This window comes from Canis aureus, chromosome 3 (genome assembly GCF_053574225.1).
Source record: "Canis aureus isolate CA01 chromosome 3, VMU_Caureus_v.1.0, whole genome shotgun sequence".
Classification (NCBI taxonomy): domain Eukaryota; kingdom Metazoa; phylum Chordata; class Mammalia; order Carnivora; family Canidae; genus Canis; species Canis aureus.
Genome location: NC_135613.1, coordinates 60,818,769 through 60,838,521, shown reverse-complemented (window position 1 = coordinate 60,838,521; position 19,753 = coordinate 60,818,769). Strand labels below are relative to the sequence as shown.

General features: G+C 43.5%; 1 long non-coding RNA gene across 1 annotated transcript; it reads right to left on the bottom strand.

Annotated features, from left to right (window-relative positions):
* Positions 1-503: 503 nt before the first annotated feature.
* Positions 504-16,878, bottom strand: LOC144311160 (uncharacterized). Its single transcript, XR_013376722.1, has 2 exons — positions 16,569-16,878; positions 504-853 (listed from the first exon to the last, which is right to left on the bottom strand). It is a non-coding gene; the product is annotated as an uncharacterized LOC144311160 (long non-coding RNA).
* Between the last annotated feature and the right edge of the window lie 2,875 nt (positions 16,879-19,753).

Here is a 19,753-nt window from a genome sequence, read left to right as displayed (position 1 = left end):
TCATCTTCTTCCTAAGCTGCTGCTTCTCCAGCCCATGAGCTGAGCGTGAACACTTGGCTTCTGCACGTCACCAAAGGATCCTGCTGCAGCCCACCCATTATGTTAGCCACTTGACACCACTGTTAGCTGGTTCTTTTGTCTTGAGGTTCTAACCCCCTCGAGGGTGGGGCAAAGTTTCAAATTTTAATCTCCAATGCTTATAAACAGCATTGAGCAAATTATTGAATAATTTCTCAGCAAAAGCTTGTAGAAGTGATGAAATTAATGTAAGAAGAATACACTAAGGAGTTTAGGCTTATATTACTCATCACCATCTCATCTATTGCCATTTGATTCAACTGAGAATTTGGCACAAAAGTGAAGATGGTGTTACTATAAAGATTTCCATTATGAATGTACACAGACATTTGTGCATAGATACACGCTCACACACACACAGGCACACCTACAAATAGACTCAATGGAGAAAAAAAGTTAGAGTATCAATATACATCAGGAGCCTATCACTTAGAAACAATTTATCTGCTGGTTATAAGTACTCCAGTGGCATAAACAACAAGAAGTGTATTTTTAACTGAAGTTTAAAGGGAGACAGCACAGGGCTGATAGTCCGGCTCTAGTATACCAGTAACTCCACAACATCATCTGGGACTGAGGCTTTCTTATTTTCTGCCCGGCTATGCATGGCTTCCAGCCTCTGCTTGAGCTCAGAGCAGGAGACAGAGGCTAGAGCTCTAGCCATCACATCCACATTCAGCGGGAAGAAGAGTGCTTGTCCTCTCCACCTGATGACATCTTCCCAAATATTCCACTCAACATTTCAGCCAGACTGCAAGAATATAAATAGATATCGCTACAAGGGAAAACAGAAAATAGAATTTGACATTTAGGCATACCGCACTGGATGTCTATTTTCTATCACTGTAGTGTATGCTTCATTGTTTTACTTGTATTTCCACATAGTGCTCATGACAACCTTAGGAGACAGTTATATGCTTATCCTATTTTTTTAAAGATTTTTTTTTATTTACTTGAGAGAGAGCACAAGCTGGGGAGAAGGGAGAAAGGCAGGGCTAGAGGCAGAAGCAGACTCCCTGCTGAGCAGAGAGCCCAACATGGGACTCGATCCCAGGACCCTGAAATCATGACTTGAGCCAAAAGCAGATGCTTCAGTGACTGAGCCACCAAGGTGCCCCTGCTTATCCCATTTTTATAAGTGAACTTCAGCATTAATTACAAAAGGTGAAGTAATATCTCCAAGGCTACACAAGCTCATAAGTGTTGGAAATGTGGATGTAGGTATTTACCTAAGAACAAGGCATTTTCTTGGCTAGAAAGCATTTCCTTGGCTAAAAAGATCCTTCTTATTTAAAGACTATGTTTATTAATTGAGCAAATATTGCCTGAACACTTATATAGATTCTGATAATATTAGATACTATATTAGATTCTGAAGAATTAGTGAACAAGAGAGATAAGGTTTCTGCCCACAGAGACATTACATTTCAAAAGTAAACAGCAAAGAATAAGGAAACAAGGAGATCATGGACTGTGACCAGTACTTTAAGCAATTTAAATGATTTGCTAGGAAGTGTATGTCAGGACAGGCTAAGAGGCTATGCTGCAGTAACAAACATACCCTATTTCCTGGTCACTGTGGGTGAGCCAGGGTCACTGGGGACTAGCTGAGAGAGATTCCAGGCTTCAGTCTCCTCATCAAAAGAAGAATGAGGCAAGTTTCCCACTGGCAGTTAAATACTTCCTCTCAGAAATCCTATATTAACACCTGCCCCTTCTGTTCATCTTTCACGTTAGCCACATGTTGAAGGGACCATGATCCAGCACAGGGAGCAGAGTCAGAGAACAGCTTGGCTCAATGGAGAGGCAGAAGTGCATCTTCCATCCTGTACTATAGAGTCTGGTGGCCTGACCTTCCTGGGCACCCGAATTCACTATGGTAGTCTTCATCCCCAGATCGGATCCACTCATCAGGGTTTCATTGGGGATTCTTCTTATAAACACAGAAAGAAGCAATTGTGCCTAAGAAGCCCACCTTGTCTGCATTCCTTTCTTTACCACAAGAGTTTCTGACCAAACCAAATTGTCCAATTACATCTCTATAATATTAGCCTCACTGGTCACTTTTCTTCCCTTTGACCTACCCATGAGAATCTGAAGGAAACAATTCATCACTCTGTCAACCACTCTCTGAAACAGAGCACAGACCATGTCTGTGGTCATGGTGACGAGCGTTTCCTAAAGGGACAATGTCAATAAAGTTTTGCTTCATTGTACGTAATCATAGACTTGCTACATTGTTCTGTAGAATATTTTACATCACCATTCAGTTTTCACTGGCAGTATATGCCTGGACTCCTACAGCTCTCTTTGGATTCAGTAAGAGGGAAATGATCATCTCATTTCTTGTGAGGCATAATTGGTCTGTATCAATAATTTGACTAAATGGTTTCACTACCTGGTGGCTTATTGTAATTTCTTGAAAAACTGTGATAAAATTTGTGGAGCCATTCATCTTCTCTTGGCACCTTTCCGCTCTTTGAGTCTCTAATGGTTTTCCATTATTTTTCCCTTGTGATATACTTCTCTGATTTTTCTTTATTGCTCTGTGATTACTGGTGCATTGCCGTTTTTGTAAAGAAAATTTGAAACCTGCTACACCCTACAGGGTTTGTTCTGATTTATATTCATTTTTTTGAAATGTTACTAAAGCAGAATCAATTTAAAATTGACCAACTTGAAGCATCCCAAGACCCACCTTCTTAAACTGGAAATGAACCAAGTATTTTATCTAAACAACTGAAAAGAACAGTAATTTCCATTAATGCAATACCAGTGGATTAACCTTTCACTAAAAGGAACTATTTTGTCTTTCAGTATTTACTGTACGACTCGCTTTAGCTGATGGCCCTGGCTCAATGATACAGTTAAGCCTGAATTAAATATATGTTGTACCTCACATGCTGTTTGCCCACCTAATAGTTGTTCTCCCCCTGTTTATTTATTTTCTACTTTTTTTACGGATTTTATTTATTTATTTATTTATGAGAGACACAGAGGGAGAGAGAGGCAGAGACACAGGCAGAGGGAGAAGCAGGCTCCATGCAGAGAGCCCGACACGGGACTCAATCCCAAGTCTCCAGGATCAGGCCCTGGGCTGAAGGCGGCGCTAACAGAATGCACTTATGCTCTGGTTGGCAATGTGCTTGTCTAGCAACTACCCTCCCCAGCTCCCTGGACTGCTAGAATAGCCATCAACACAGTTTTGGCCAACAGGAAGCAAGTGGTGGTACCTGAGCAGGGCTCCTGGAAGAGCTACTTCAAGAGAAGGCTGACTCAAATGACTTGTGTATATGCCCTTGATCTTTCCCCTCCTTCCAACTGCAGACATGATAAGTATAAATCAACTGCATCATGAAATCATATCAGACACCAATGCTTTTCTAAAAGCAAAGAAAGACAAAGGCTGGTTCTTGATGACATCATGGAGCAGCCATAGCTAATGCTGAACTTACAGAGTTACCATTATATGAGACAAACAAAAGAACTAATTTATTTTAGCTATTGGTCCTCCAGTTTATGTCACTCAGAACCTAAAGATCTGAGAATTGCCATCTTAATAATACTGAGTTTTCTAATCCATAAATTCATTATAGTCAAAGAATATACTTTGTATATTTGCAATCCTTTTAAATATGTTGGGAGTTATCTTATGGCCCAGCATGTAGTCTGTCTGGGAAATGTGTATTTTGGATGGATGTGCATCCTGCTTGTGTTGAGAAGAGTGTTCTATGCCTGTCACTTGAGCCATATTGGCTAAAAAAGTTGTCCAGGTTTTCTATAACTCTGTGTTTATCCTATTTGGGTTTCACTGAACTTTACAAATGTGTAGATAGATAGTTTTCATCAAATTTCAGAAGTTTTCAACTACCATTTCATTGAATTTTTTTCACTGAAAAAAACCTGTTTTCACTCCTTCTAGGATACTTACTATGTGTATGTTGATGTGCTTAATGCTGCCCATGTTTGTGCTCATTTTCCTCTGTATTTTTCAGTTTTGTACTTTTTACTGATCTGTCTTCAAGTTCATGGGTTTGTTCTTCAGTCTGCTCAGATCCACTGTAAAGCCCCTTTAGTGAATTTTTGCATTTTAGTTGTTTCTCTTTTCAACTCCAGAATTTCTACTGGATTTCTTTACAATAACATCTGCCTATTTATTTATAAATAAATAAAAACTCTTTTTTTAAAAAAAGAATTAAACAAAAGTATAATTACAATGAGACCTCAAATAGGACATATCAGTACAGGTTTTTAAAAAAAAATATTTTATTCATTTATTCATGAGAGACACACAGAGAGAGGCAAAGACAGGCAGAGGGAGAAGCAAGGCTCTCTTCAGGGAGCCTGATGTGGGACTCGATCCCAAGATTCTGTGATCATGTCCTGAGCCAAATGCAGATGCTCAAACACTGAGCCACCCAGGCATCCCACTTTTGCTTAATTCTTAATAATATCCTTTAGTTCTCTGAATAAATTTGTTTTATCTACTTCAAAGTCTTTACTTAGTTTAACATCAGGGAAACTCAGAAACTGGCTTTTGCTTTTTTCCTGGGGCACTCTTGTTTCTTTGCATGTCTCCTAATCTGTTGTTTAAAACTGGACCTTGAATAACATTGCAGTAACTCTGTATTCATATCACCCATGTGATAACTGGTTGTTGTTGGTGGTTTTTGTTTGATGACTTGCCTGGACTGTCTCTAGATACTGTCTCCCCACAGTGTGCAGCCACTGAAGTCCCTGTTCATTTTTTCTTTCTTTAATTCCTGTTTTTTATGGCCTGACATCGAAGTGGTTGCCCCTGGGTCAGCCTAGCTTAGTGGTCAATAGTGACAGGTCACGGTTTATGCTAAAGCAGCTTCAACCAGTAAAGCCTCCACCCTTCCCTGGTGAGTCTGTGTTTGGGTTGAAGAATACATTCAAAATTCACTCAGTTTTCAAATCTGCCCTGGCTTTTATTTTCCTGTGCTTGAAACATCACATGTAACCAGAGATGTGTGCAGCCTGGTGCATATTCTCTACCTTCCAGACCACCAGTGATACGTAGGAGCTTATCAAAGTCACACTTCCTATTTAATCCTGGACAGGCCTTCAGTCTGCTGCTTGCCCCCCAAATTATCACAACTTCAGGCTAACTGCAATATTATATAGTCCTGAATCCCACCTAACATTGGTCTTATTCTTAGTAATGCCTCTGAACATGGTTTTCTCCAAGTATAGCAGGGAAGCTGCCAGTCCTCACAGCCTGCTCTTCGCTGGTACAATGACTACACCGTGCAGCTGAGGGTGGAGGTAGGGGGATGAATGTGGGCACAACACTCACTATTCTTACTAAGATTTAGTAGTTGTACAAGAACATGGCCTTCTCAATGTGCTGTACTATTTGATCAGCACTGAGAGTTCTGAAATGGTAGTTTGTGCCAATTCTATTTTATTATTGCTTTTTAGTGAGACTTTACAGAGATCTCCCATCAGCCTATGTCAAAGTCAAAGTTTAGCTTTTCCCTCATATTTTTAAAAGCTATTTGTCTATTTGCACTTCTTTTGGGGAGAATTCCTTGGCATTATTTTCAAATCTCCAGCCCACTCTAGTTTTCTTCCATTCTTTGTGGGGGTTGTTTTGTATGTATGAGTCTGGGGTCTGAGGTGGCAAGTGTATGTGTGTGAAATTTCCAAGATTTCTCTAGTGTATTCCTTGTTACCAAGTCCTATGCTAATTTTATGATGAAATATTCTGTTGAAACTCTCTAGGTAGAATTTTTAACTTCGATTTCCTGCACTTTGTTTCACTGGAGTTTCTATCTTTTAGTTAAATCCATTTGCTGCCTCTTTATTCATACTGAGCACAGCTGTCTCACCCAGTGGTGATAATACCAGCCCTTCACGCCAGGCCCAAGGAGAAGACTGCTCTTCCTCCAGGGAGCTTTACACATCTTCATTCCCTGCTACCCCCAGCTATATGTACAATTAAAAGCTAGACTTCTTTTTAATTGTGTAATTAAAGGGAAGCACAGGTGTTCAGTAACTTCCAGAAAAAGTGGAATAGTTCATCTTCGGAAGCAGAAATTATTTTAACATCTTAAAAAGACTTCATAGCTTCAAAAATGTGGCTCATATTGGGATATCACATCCTATAAGTTTGTGACCCATTTGTTAATGGCATGTTTGGGGGCATTCCAATAAAAAAGATTCTGTGGAATAAATTTTAGAAACAGCTGATATACACAATATGTAGACACTACATCTTGATATAAAGAAAATTAGTGAGCATTAAATTAATACCATTATTCTCAAAAAGCCTGATTAAATCAAAAGGAACAAATTGTTCACCTGGCTTCCCCCAAAATTGATTGTGATTTGAGAATATAATGTCTATACAATAACAATTAAATTGATTTGCAATTATAAATTCAAATGTAAACTTCAAGCATAAAGAAATGAGGCAGTCTGCATTCTGAAAGATAGTGTGGAGTTTCCTCATAAAGTTAAAAATAGAACTGCCCTACAATCCAGCAACCATGCTACTAGTTATTTACCCTAAAAACACAAAAACAGTTACTCAAAGGGATACATGAGCCCTGATGTTTATCACAGCATTATTTATAGCAGCCCCATTACAGAAGCAGCCCAAGTTCCCAGCGATAGTTGAATGGATAAAGAATGGTGTCTGTAGATATATATTATATATCTGTATCCATATCGGCACTGGAATATTACTCAGCCATAAAAATGGATGAAGTCTTGCCATTTACGACAACATGGACAGATTGAGAGGCTGTTATGCTAAGTAAAAAAGATATCAGAGAAAAACAAATACCATATGATTTCACTCGTATATGGAATTTAAGAAGCAAAACAGATGAATTTAGGGGGGAAAAAGAAACAGACAAATCAAAAAATAGACTCTACAGAGGACAGACTGCTGGTCACCAGAGGGCAGATAGGGGCAGAGGGAGGATGGGAAAAACAGGTTATGGGGATGAAGGTGGGCACCTTTTGTGATGAGCACCAGGTGATGTAGCGAAAGACTGAGTCACTATATGTATACCTGAAACTAACATACTACACTGTATGGTAACTGAAATTTAAATAAAACTAAATCATTCAGAGAGAAAAACATAAAAAAGGAATGAGACTGTCTTATGTCTGAATTTCTCGGTAAAGGAAAAGAAGTAACTTATAGACTTCCATGGCAAAGGTGCATGCTGATGATGTCTAGGAACATAATCAACAGCTATGAAGAGCCACAGTCTATAACTTAAATTATTCCTTCAAACTTGTTTCAAGACTCCAGAATTTCAGAAGGAAATAAAACTCAATTTGAAAGTATATTTACTTTGCAGTTCAAAATAAAAGCGGGCACACTTTCCTCTTACATTGAGTGGGCTATTTCTAAGCTGCAACAAAATTAATCAGTTGGTCAAAGGGCAGCATTAGGAGTCCATGCAGGGCATGTGTTGAGCAAATACCTATGGATGCCTCTTCTACGTGAGACCCTGACCTCAAGCATCTAATTATCTTACCGGCAAGTTGCAAGAAAATACCAAGGAAAGTTGTGTTAAATGTCTCATGAATGAGCTGGGGGAGTTCATGGAAGGGAGTAAAATCATTGATATGAGTAGGAAAAGCCTCCTGCGTAGAGAAAGCATTTGTTTTGTTTTGTTTTGTTTTTAATTTTATTTATTTATTCATGATAGACACAGAAAGAGAGAGAGGCAGAGGCAGAGACACAGGCAGAGGGAGAAGCAGGCTCCATGCAGGGAGCCCGACGTGGGACTCAATCCGGGGTCTCCAGGATCACACCCTGGGCTGAAGGCGGCGCTAAACCGCTGAGCCACCCGGGCTGCCCCTAGAGAAAGCATTTGAACTGGCCCCTGAATCATGGCTTCAAAAAAATCAGAGAATCCTAGGCTTGCCAACCCAGAGGTAGCAAATTCAGGTTCCCAGCAGGTGGCACAAATAATAGACGTGAGCAAAAGCCAAAATGGTCGAGAATATTGGGATTGTGGTGAGTTACAAAGTGCTTGTCCTGCCTGAAGGAAGCACTAGGTTCCTACCAACATCACTTGTTTCCATAGGGAATGCCCAGTGTTACCATGGTGTTTAGATTTTTCCCCCAAAAAAAACTGACATTTTAAATGTTTCTGTGAATCTAGATAGAAATCTTGAATCCTAAGCATGGCTGACAAAATTCATCTGTTTTCTAGCATCATATAGTCCATTTTGGGCATCAGCTGCTGGTGTGCTTTCTCCACTTAAGGATCATCTGGTTCAACATTTGCCCACTTCAAAATCTTTGGATCTTTCTTATGACTTTTCCATCAGATGGTCATCCACTTTCCAGTTTAACTCCTCCTGCAGTGGGAATCTGAAGGCCTGGCAAGGCAATGATGACAAGGACTTTCTTCCTTACACCTGTCTCCAAAATTGTCCTAGTTATTCCCATTACTACATAGTTCTTAATAACTGAATGCTTACAGTATTTGAGAGCAGCCATTACCTTCCTTAAAGATTTCACCTAGTGCCTTCAACTCTTGCCCAGTTGGCACGGTTTCAAATCAGTCACTGCCATGGTCACCCTTTGGTCAGTTTCATCCAGATGGACTCAGTGATCTCTTTTCCTCCATTCATCATACCCAGAACTAAAGAAGGAAGTGGTCCAGGTGAAGAGGGACTACACCTATGCTCCTTCTGGTCTTACAGGTCATATCAGTCAGATGTCAGTTCATGAAGTTAAAATCACCCTAAATATTTTAACAGGAAGAGATTTACATAATACAAGACCATTAGCTTGCTGGAGAGGGAGACGGGCTTCCAGTGGGCTTCAAGCATGAGTCACCACCCAATTTTTTCAATGCAAGCGACTTGTTTTACATTCCCTCAGCAATGGGGAAGGACTCCAATTTCTGCACATCCTCAACAGCACTGGTTCCCCTAGATTGCAACATGGGAAGAAGATACACGAGTCTCACAGTTTCTCTGCCAATATTTTGTGAGGATTGGTGACTTCATTGCCATTACAAAAATAACACAATAACTCATGTCCCTTCAGCCAGAGGGAACCACCCTCGTCTGAGGTTCAGCCCCATCCAAAAGTCTTACCATGCCCCAAACTAGCTCGTCCAAAGATACAAGGTTTTGTCCACTTTCCTTAATGTGGGACAATCCTGTTGTCACCTCAGCAATGATGCTCCCTACTGGACTGACCAAAGACTTGGTAGTGGTGCCATTGAAGATGAGCTTGTCCCTCAACCACTCCTCCTCTTATTCCCTCAGAGATGTGTCTCTGCCGAGCACTCTCTAATAAAACCTTTTCACTGAATTTTCCATCTCAGAGTGTGTGCACAAGAACCCAATCTAAGACAGTGAGACCTATGGATCTTGGCCCCATGATCCTTGGACATAACGATACTAGAACTAGCCTTGTAAAATTACTACAAGTGGAAATTTGCCATCCCACCACACTTTTCCTAGGTTTAAAGAACTGGTAGGGAATAAAAGCTGTGTCCCCAAGTAGGAGCTGAAAATGTTAGATAGTTACTTTTATAAACCTCTTTGCAGCCAGAGTAGAGCCAAATGATGCCACCTCTGCAATGTCTTCCATTCTCTCGAGAACTGGTGATGGAGCAGCAGTAGCTGAAATTTCACGGAGCAGAAATGCCAGTAACGGTGATGGTGCAAACAACCACCTGCTGGAAAGTTTCTTCTGCAGCACAGAAGTTGACAGGGGCGAGCCCACATCTGGGTTTTGGTGGCAGGGGCTGCGATTTTTCTCATCAGACTGGTTTCCATGGTGTCGGAATCATTCTTATTAGCTCAGTCTCACACCTGGTTCTGTAACTTTCCAAACATCTCTGTGGCACATTCCTTTTCTGCTGAGTCCATTGGAGTCCCTTCGTGGTCAGGAGCTAAACACCTGATTGAGGATTAAATGTTGTAACAGATGTAAAGCACATGACAAAAACATGTGAAAGGAGTGTGTGGTAGGCACTCCACACACTGTAGGTGCTAGGACTTTGTCATTCTGCTGACAGCTGTGTGCTTTTCACACCATGGCTTTGGTCATTGTGAGGAATGAGTTGATGGAAAGTATCTAGAATAGTTGCTTGCTCATAATAATGGTTCAGTACATATTAACATCACTGCCCCTAGGTCTTAGGATAATCCCGAAATGCTACGCTGCTAACTCAGGTGGGGTGTGGGAGTTGGAGGCTCGGTCTCCACAAGGTGTCACAATGGGGTTGAACCCAGCTCCCCTTAGGAAGACCTGATTCCCAAATGCAGAGCTTTCTGACTGACTGGGGTTCTGGTACTGGGTCCTGCCAACAGTCTCTCTCCTGTGTATTTGCATCAGAGAGCTTTGTAAAAAAGAAAACCCATCTCTGTTTGCTCTCAAGCTGCAACCATTGTGTCATGAGATGCCCTGGACAGAGGCTGACAGGCCCAAGGTGCGTTCACATCAGCATTTGTCGGGAAACTTCATATGCCCCCTATGCTCTCAGGGTTTCCAGAGAGAGCTGGGGATGTTTGACGTTGTTTACTTTCCACAAGAAAAGTCATTTAAAATTTGTTGCCGGAAAGTTTATAGATCAAAGATTGAAAGTCGTTTCTTTGATGGCTGATTTCCTACATTTTACTAAGCAAAACCTGTTTTCTATAAAATATTTTCGCTTTTTAGACCTGAATTGACACAGACACAAACTTTCCCAAGGTCAGGGCAACAATCTCGGACACGGATCTTGATCAGAAGACATGATTCATCACTCTTTATTTTCAATGAGGTGAATAAGAAAAAAAAAATCCTCAATTAAAATGTAAAAAAAGAGCCTCTCCAAATGTAATCTGTTTGTCTCTAGCACTCAAGCAGAGAATATGCAGAAAGAAGTGATTTTGAGGATGTTTTGCTCTGCTTATAAGTGGAGAGTTTAATACTCAAGTGTTTTCAGGGATAATGATATACAGAAGTACAAAGTACCAATGTTTCTGTTATACTTAAAGTGTAAGATGTTGCCTGTGCTTACTATAGGGCTGATTATTTTCTCCAACCAAATTAAGTTTTAAAATTAAGTCATGGGACATTGTGCTCTGCTTCCTCTTTAGGTGAAGCATCACGCTGGGGATGTGCTGGGCCAGTGACCTGTGCCAAGGCTTTTCTCTAGTGTCCATCATCAAGAACCCATAATGGTCACTCCTCTAAGGCACACTGAGCCACACTATCAGTACAGAAGCTGGAATGTGGTCTCCATCCGTCCTACTCCCAAGTGTATCTCCCTTAAAAAACACATCAAAGGGCGCCTGGGTGGCTGGGTCGGTGAAGCATCTGCCCTCAGCTCAGGTCATGATCCTGGGATCTTGGGATTGAGCCCTACATGAGGTTCCCTACTCAGGGGGAGTCTGCTCCTTCTCCCCGCTATTTATGCATGTGCTCTCTCTCTCTCTCTCTCAAATAAATAAAATCTTTAAAATAAAAGCATACCCCAAAAAAGCAATGAAGAATACCTTTTAGTTAGCTCTACAAACCCCACCAACGAGGTCCCTGGGGACATCCCTGGATGGCTCAATCTCTCCCATCCTCAGACTCCCTAACCCGGGAAAATAGTAAGTTCTGACTTCAAGATAAAAGCAAGTAAAGTCATACACGCAATATCTTTCTCCACCTCTCTCCACACCCTCTTCCTGAGCCTGACCTTGAACCACCCAATGTAGAATTCCTCCCTTCCTTCTTTTTTCCACCGTCCAGATATTCATTGAGCATCTTCTTTCTTTCAGGTGCAATGCCATCATGAAGGCCGCCTCATCAGTGATCCCCTCTCAATTCTTCTTTACCCTCAAGCCTTAAGCTTTTCCATCAATGCCCGGCCCGTCCACCCAGAACAGAATTCGAGTCCAAATTACACTGCAGCTGTGCCAACCTCCCCTGTGTCTGCAGTCAGCCCTCACCCACCTGCTCTGCGCAGTCCTCCCACTTTCCCATTCTGTCCAGATGGCATAACAACCTAGGTGAACCCCACCTCCTCCATCGTGAGAAGCGCCAGGTGAGCTCAGCCAGCATCCCAGGGGCTGGTGCTGGTGTTCCCAAGATGGAAATACACTGTAGGGCCATGGAGTCTCCAGAGAGGGACAGAGCCCTTACTCCTTCTGTCCTATGTCACCGTGAATGGGACACGGTTGATGCTTTAATAATGAACCTATTTCCTTTCTAACCTGTGACCTTCTAGGCAAAATGCTCATAGCAGTGATGCTTTCTCTGAGCCCATCAGCTCATGCAGGAGGGGCCAGAGTCCTCCCTCACCTCTCAAGTCCTCCACTAAGGAGAATGCTCAGTTTGTCACCAACGACTTGGGGAAAGAGGACATGTCGGCTGCCCTGGTGGCCGTACACATCTTACAATCCCTGATGGCCATGTCTCGGTTCCTAAGACGGGCCTTCCTGGCAGCGCTGCCCGCCCGCCCTTACCATCCCTCTTCCTGTGAACTGTGTTCCTCCAGGTTCCCCTGCAGCACACACACAAAAAAAAACCTTTAGAATGCCTTACCCTGCCTGCATCGTCTTGAATTTTGCAGTTAGAGCCTTCCTCTTTCGTTTGGAAATTAAGGAAGCGAAGAGGAGGGAGAGCTTTGTACACATTGCCCAAATAACTGAACAAATCTGCAAGGTTCTGGTTTAAGTGAAGATGCAGAATAGAAGATTCAGGTCAGAGGGATATTGCAGAATGGAGGCTTAATCCTTCCCAATCTGGCCCTAATTGTAGGAAAGTCATATTTGGAAAAACAAATGTCACTTAATATAGCTTCTCAGATTCCCGAACCATAGGCTTCATGGCTCCGTGGCTGGTGCTGGCTGTGGGGCTGGTCCAATTGAGGCAGACGTAGGAAAGGTGCTCACTGCTTTTAGAAAAACTGCTACCTAGCTGGAAAATGCATATCCTTATTTACAGTAAGGCTTCCCCCTCCGGACCCCAGGAATGTGGCCCTATCCTGTGCCTCTGCTGCAGTGGAATATGCCACTGTCCCCCGAGAACTGAGAGAGAACTGTTTGCTGCAGCTGGCAGCTCCTGTGATCTGGTTTTTTGTTTGCTTGTTTTTAACACCCAGCATGGAGCCCAACCTGGGGCTTGAACTCACGACCCTGAGATCAAGACCTGACCTGAGACAAGAGTTGGACACTCAGCCGACAGAGCCTCCTGGGTGCCCCTGGAAATCTGTTTTGACCTGATGCACAGTTTGTGAGCTGCTCTCTTTAGTTGGAGGTGAATAGGTGCCAATGAATGCAATCTTGCTTTTCCATGGTTTTTTCATGGGAGCTTCTCTCCCTGCCTCCTGAGAAAGGAGCAAAGAACCCCCTCTATCGGAGGACATCCCAGGGAAAGATGCCCCGGAAAGGTGTCTGCTTCGTGGCTATTCCATAAAAGGGAAGAGACACCATCCACCCAGTCTGTCTCTATAAAGCTGCCACCCCAAGCACACCTGCGGGGAGCAGGTGTCCCACTCCCAGCCCGAGAGAGCACCACTACAGCGTCTCCCACACACACCCCACCTCCTCAGCCCCCTCCCTGATCGCTCCACAACCCAGATGGGTTCCATTTCTAACCTCTGTGAAGACTTATTTTACTTCACCTACATTACCTATGGCCCTGCTGTCCATCTGACAACGGGAGGAGTGTTGATTCTTTCTTGCATTTGACTTCTATTTTTCAGTAAGGAAGCTCTTCCTGCAGAAAGCTGGACTGCAGTGTTTCCAAAGGCAGAACTCTGTTCAGTATGACTTTCCATAGCTCTCTGGCCAGGGTCAGCTGGTGTAGACATGGTAGTTTACTGGTCAGCTATCTCCAGGAAGGAGGAGGTGGCGGGGATGGAAGCCCTGATTTGGGGTGTGTGCAGATCTCTGCTGTAAGGACACCCACCATAGCTAGGCTGAGACTACTAGTATGACGTCACTGATCTCAGAACTGGGGAGAACGTGCACAATCCACTCATCCACTCTCACAAGCTAGTGAGAGCTAAGCGTGCCATGTGGTTCTATTGAGGGAATGTCAGGGGTTCAGATTCTGGGTGTTTGTCCAAACATGATTATACAGCTTTTCCCCCTTTCCTCATCCCCAATCCTTTTTTGTGTGGAGGACAGAGGAGGGAGGGGGATTCATAATCAGAATGGAAGAAACTGACTTTATTTTGCCTTTTTTCCGTCTGTACTTTCTTTTTTTTTTTTTAATTTTATTTATCTATGATAGTCACACAGAGAGAGAGAGAGAGAGGCAGAGACATAGGCAGAGGGAGAAGCAGGCTCCATGCACCGGGAGCCCGACGTGGGATTCGATCCCGGATCCCCAGGATCGCCCCCTGGGCCAAAGGCAGGCGCCAAACCGCTGCGCCACCCAGGGATCCCCCATCCGTACTTTCTTGGTGGTAGAGCTGGATCTGCAGAGGGATGAAGATCCTTCCCATGGCCCCCCTTGTGAATCCCACATCTCCATCCTCTTTTCAGCTTCCGTTAGGCTGGCGGTGCCACCTTAAAGGTAGCTGTGAATTTGTCTGTATTCCTCCTACTGAGAGGTGGGATCTGCTCCCCGTCTTCTCTGTAAATGCTTAACCGTAGAATGTGGTAGAAGTGATGCTGCGCCAGTTTCTGAGCTTGAGCCATAAGCAAGCAGGGGCCCCTCTCTTGGCTCCGGAAGCACTTGCTCTCCAGGCCTCTGGTGGCGGACTCACCCTCACCGGGTGACCGTTCCAGCTGACACCATGTGAAGCAGAACGGGGCCGGCCCAACACGTCCTGACCAGCCTGCATGTTCACCAGCGCAGTGAAGGATCCCAGTTGTGTCAAGACACTGAATGTCGGGATGGTGTGGACACAGAGCAGGTAACCCAAGTACTGACCCACATCTCTCCCTCTCACCACAATTACCCCACGGAGGGCTACCTGTGGGATATTCCTCTCCCCCTCCCTTTATGTTCTAGAAAGGTACATAAACTAAATATTGCATAAAATTTGCAGTGGGTCTTGCTGCACCACCTTATAATCAAATACAGTATATTTCACCAGTGAAATGTACCAATATTCTCCTTAAGTGGAATAATTAAAAACTATAAATAGGAAAAATAAATAGGCTCTAGGAAATACAGATGAGACATTGGGGATCAGTGTTCTGGATTCTAGGTTGATCACCTGTCTCTTCCACTAGGCATTAAGTTCTTGGAGGGCAGGATGTTCTGCTCCTCTTGTTTGCCCTCTGCCTGGCTCATCACAGATCTCCCACATGCACACACATACACGCACACACACGCACACACCACCATAGGGGTGAGTGACACAGCCTCTAGCTCTGGAACCATGCATGTTCCTGAAAAGGCCGCTAAACCACAAAACAACTCGTACCTCCTGTCTTGGATTAATGTGAGCCAATGACCTGAGCTCACAGTTCTTTGCTTAATTTTAATAAGTTTTGGTGAAGGAACTGGAATCAAGAAGGGAATGAGATTGCCATAAAATATGTAATAATAAGATGGAAATCCAAACCACTAGAAAATATGATCCATGATAGGTCTACAGGGCACAGTGTTTCTGTTTCCTATTCCATATGCTACCTAAGCTTCATTTGGTAATCATGGCTTAGACGGTTATTTCAAATCCATAACTTTGTTCTATTTAGCTTTGTACATTTATAAGTAGACAAAAAATATCATTGGCGAGGCATTGGATAATTCCAGCTCTTCTTCTTGGTGTAGTGCATACTATCTTATGTAATTGAAGATAATGAATTTTTTGCCAGAAAATGAATCATAGCAACACTCAAGGCCTGGAATTTGCAAGGTCATAAAATGTTTAAATATTAGTCTTATTTACTCATCAAAGAGGATTCTATCTCCATATAATTGATATTTGAATTGTTTAGTGACGACCATCAAACTTTTAATTAAATTCATTTTTTTAATCATCTGAAGTACAAACAAGAGGTGAAAGAACAAGAATAAAAAACCTTGAACGTTTGCAAATTCCATTTGTGTCTGAGTAAATTTGAAGAACTAAGCAGGAGGGTAGACAGTGCACACTGCTCTAATTAAAACAGGCTCCATTTGAGCTTCTTCTGACATAGGGCAGAAGAAAGTGCTCCATTTCTTTTTGCAATCTTTATGCAAATTGTCAAAGAAACACTCCAGTCCACGCCTGGCTTGCAAAATCAGGTAATTAATCAGCATCCTTGACACATTGTCAGTTTCAGATGCTAATAAAAAAAAAATGGGTTTTTCATCGCAATCCTATAAAGCTCCACCGACTGTTTTCATGATTTAGGAGTGACTTTCTCATTGACCCAAAAGCTGTCTGAGCAGTCTGACTCTTCTGTGCCCACTGAATTTCTATGTTTCTAGTTTAACTCAATTTAAAAAAAAAATAATCGATCTTGGAAATGGTTTCTATAAAGTCCTGAGCACCGAAGTTCACGCCTACTTCAGTGTACAATGAGAACAGGGCGTAGGTAAAACCGCTCGCTCACACAGTTTCTGCTGAGTCTTGGCCGCATCCGTTCCACGCAGCTCTAGATGCTCCGCCACACTGAGCTCGGAGCTCCGGCCCCAGGATCCTGTGCTTGAGGGGGATTGTGGCAGTTCTTCCTTCCTCTGCTGTGTTTCAGCGCATAGATTTCTATGGGGAGGATTTCAGGCAACCTTGGGGATAGAACTTGGGGAACAAAAGAACCTGGGCTGGTGGTTCTAATCCGGGCTGGTGGTTACCGTGGAAGCTGTCACGGTTGCTTCTCGTCTAGAACAGGTGCTGCCCACATGCGCCGGCAGCGCCAGCTGGCTGGGTCCCCTGCTCCCCTCCCCGCTCCCGAACCCGCCTTGACTGGAGACAGAAGGAATGCACGGCTGCATCTTCTGCCCTTGCCGCCCAGCCCCTGCATCTGGGGTTACTCCTGCCCTTCGTCTGACCTGGCATGAAGAACCCCGGCGGGCTCTCAGTCCCACGGTGAGGAGGGGAGCCCCACCGGGCTCCTCTCCCATTCCACCCTCTATGCACAGTCACACACAGGCTCAAACACGCGTGTGCGCACACCACACCCTCCAAGCGGGGCTCCGGGGGCACAGACATTTCAATTCAAGCCTTGTCGGTGGCATGATTCACTTAGGAAGCTGAGCTAAGGTCACTCACCCACACGATAGACTTTCTACCGAGCCTTTACCAAGGTTGCAGACGGCGACGTGCACAAGATGTTGAGTGCTGTGCATCCTGTACGGTGCCGCGATAACGGTAACAGTCAGTGATGGCCTGTCATCATCCTTGAGCCTCAGCCAAGTCTTTCTCTGGCCCCCATACAATGTGCCTTCACTTTATCACTGGGTTTCTCCTCTTCCAGGGCATGCTTGGTTCTGCAAGCCTGCCTAAGGTCTAGAGCCCTGCCTTCCCGGCGTGGGCTCTTCCTGTGAGCGCATGTGCTTCTCACATAAACTGTCTGACTTCACACAAAAATGTCATCCAGCCACCCTTTCTGGCAGCCTGTGGCACGGGCCACCTTACCCACCATCTGCCTCATGCGGGAGGGCAAGGGACCAGGGCCTGGTCTCTCCCCGCTCACTTTGCCTCTGGGGGACAAGCCATGAGCCCTGAATCCTACTCTTTGAGATACAGTCAGAAAACAAAACCAGGCCATTTCTGAGCTACATTTTTACTTATAACTAAACTAGGATCTATAAGATTCAGATGAATACTTACTCGGTTGTATCCAGAGAGGTTTAAGAATGGGACATTCAGGAACACTTTTCAGAGAGATTACTGCCAAGCTGTCTATAGTTTTTAATGTTCTAAAAAATGAAATGAAAAACTATATTAAATACAGCTTATCAATTATTAAGAGAGGCTCTGTGACCTTGAAGTGATCGTTGCTTGTCACCATTAACCTATGGATGAAATAATTAGCACCAATGGTCCCATTCCATACAAGTTAGACGATATGCAGTGTCTCGGTGTGGTTTTGAGGCCACCTACCTCCGAACCAGAAAGGTGTTTCTCAGATTTGTTAGGTCTGGGTTTGGTGCCTACAGAGAGCATTAAAAGTTGGGTGAGCTTAGTGGCCAATAGAGCTCGAAAATAAAAGTCTTTAAGTCTCTATTGCACAATACCCCATACCCATCAGTGTAGTATGATAAAAGTGCCCCATTTCCAACATGTGTGTGTTAGGGAGGTCTTCTCATGCCTCCAACTACCAAGCCTGACACCAGTGGGATGTCCTAGGATTCCACTCGACCCTGACGCTGGGACCACCTAGAATCAGGTGCCACTTCCTGATTCAGGGATGAAAGCAAGTGAATTCAGCCATCCTTCTGTGGTTCTTGCATCCCACTGCCCTCTGTGACATAATAACTAAAGCATAGAATTTTTCAACGCATAGAAGGCATGCAGGTAATTTTGTTGTGGCCGACCACAAGTTTGTAGCCATGGCCCGAGCAGTGGTGGCAATAGAAGGGGGAGGGGGTCACCTGCTTCAGGGAGGATTTTAATGTGAATGAAATGATTGTCATCCTTTTCAAGGTGTGGATTTGTGCACTGTTTCTGAGCAAGAAAAAGTTTCTATTGGTCAACGTCTGTGTATTAGGATCCTCCAGAAAAACAGACCAATAAGACATATAATATAATGAGGCTTATTATATGGAGTTGGCTTACACAATTATAGACACTAAGTCTCCAGAACTGAGGTCAAGGTGGAGCCTTGGGAACTGAGGTGTAGTTCCTATCAGAGGACCACAGGCATGAGGCCTGAGAAGAACCGATAACTCAGTACCAGCATGAAGGCAGGAAAAATGCATTTCAAGGCAGTTGGGAGGGGAAATTCTTACTTGAGGGAGAGTTAGCCTTTTGTTCCATGTGGGCCTTCGGATGGGGCCCCATGTTAGGGGAGGCAGTTTATTTTACCCTATCGATTTAAAACACATAAGCATCCTCTTGTAGCCTTCACTGAGCATTTACTGAATGCAATAATTGTGTTACTTAGGAGATTTGTAAGGTATAGATAGCACAGTTGTATCGTAAGGGACTTCTCCCCAAATCAAAAGGGCCAAAAGCACTGGTGTGTCCATGTCAGGGGCTACATAGACTGCAGATACTCTTGGCACAGGGTAGGTGGTGGGGAGTAGTGGTGACGTCCATTCATAGTGTGTCATGCAAATGCTGCCCTACACCAAGCATACATATTAGGTTGTGACTCCTTAGACTCCCCTTTCAAGAGTAAGACATAGAGCAATTCCCGTCTTTGTTATTTACTATGTCCCTAAAATGTATTTCAGGGGCACCAGGGTGGCTCAGTGTTTGAGCATCTGCCTTCGGCTCAGGTCATGATCCTGGGGTCCTGGGATCGAGTCCCACATCATGCTCCCCACAGGGAGCCTGCTTCTCCCTCTGCCTGTGTCTCTGCCTCTCTCTGTGTCTCTCATGAATAAATAAAATCCTAAAAAAAATGTATTTGAAAAGTCAAAGTCCAAGAATATATGTAAGTTATTATCATGAAACTAAAACACTATAAAATCTTCATAATACCTTGCCTTTTAGATGTAGTCTTCGTGTACTTCCATAATTTCATTATTCCTAAATTTTAACTTTGTTCCTTTTTCTTCATAATTAATATAGTCAGCCAGCTTAATTCATTAAGCATCTAATTGAGGCTAAAAAGTCACTGCTTTGGCTCATCC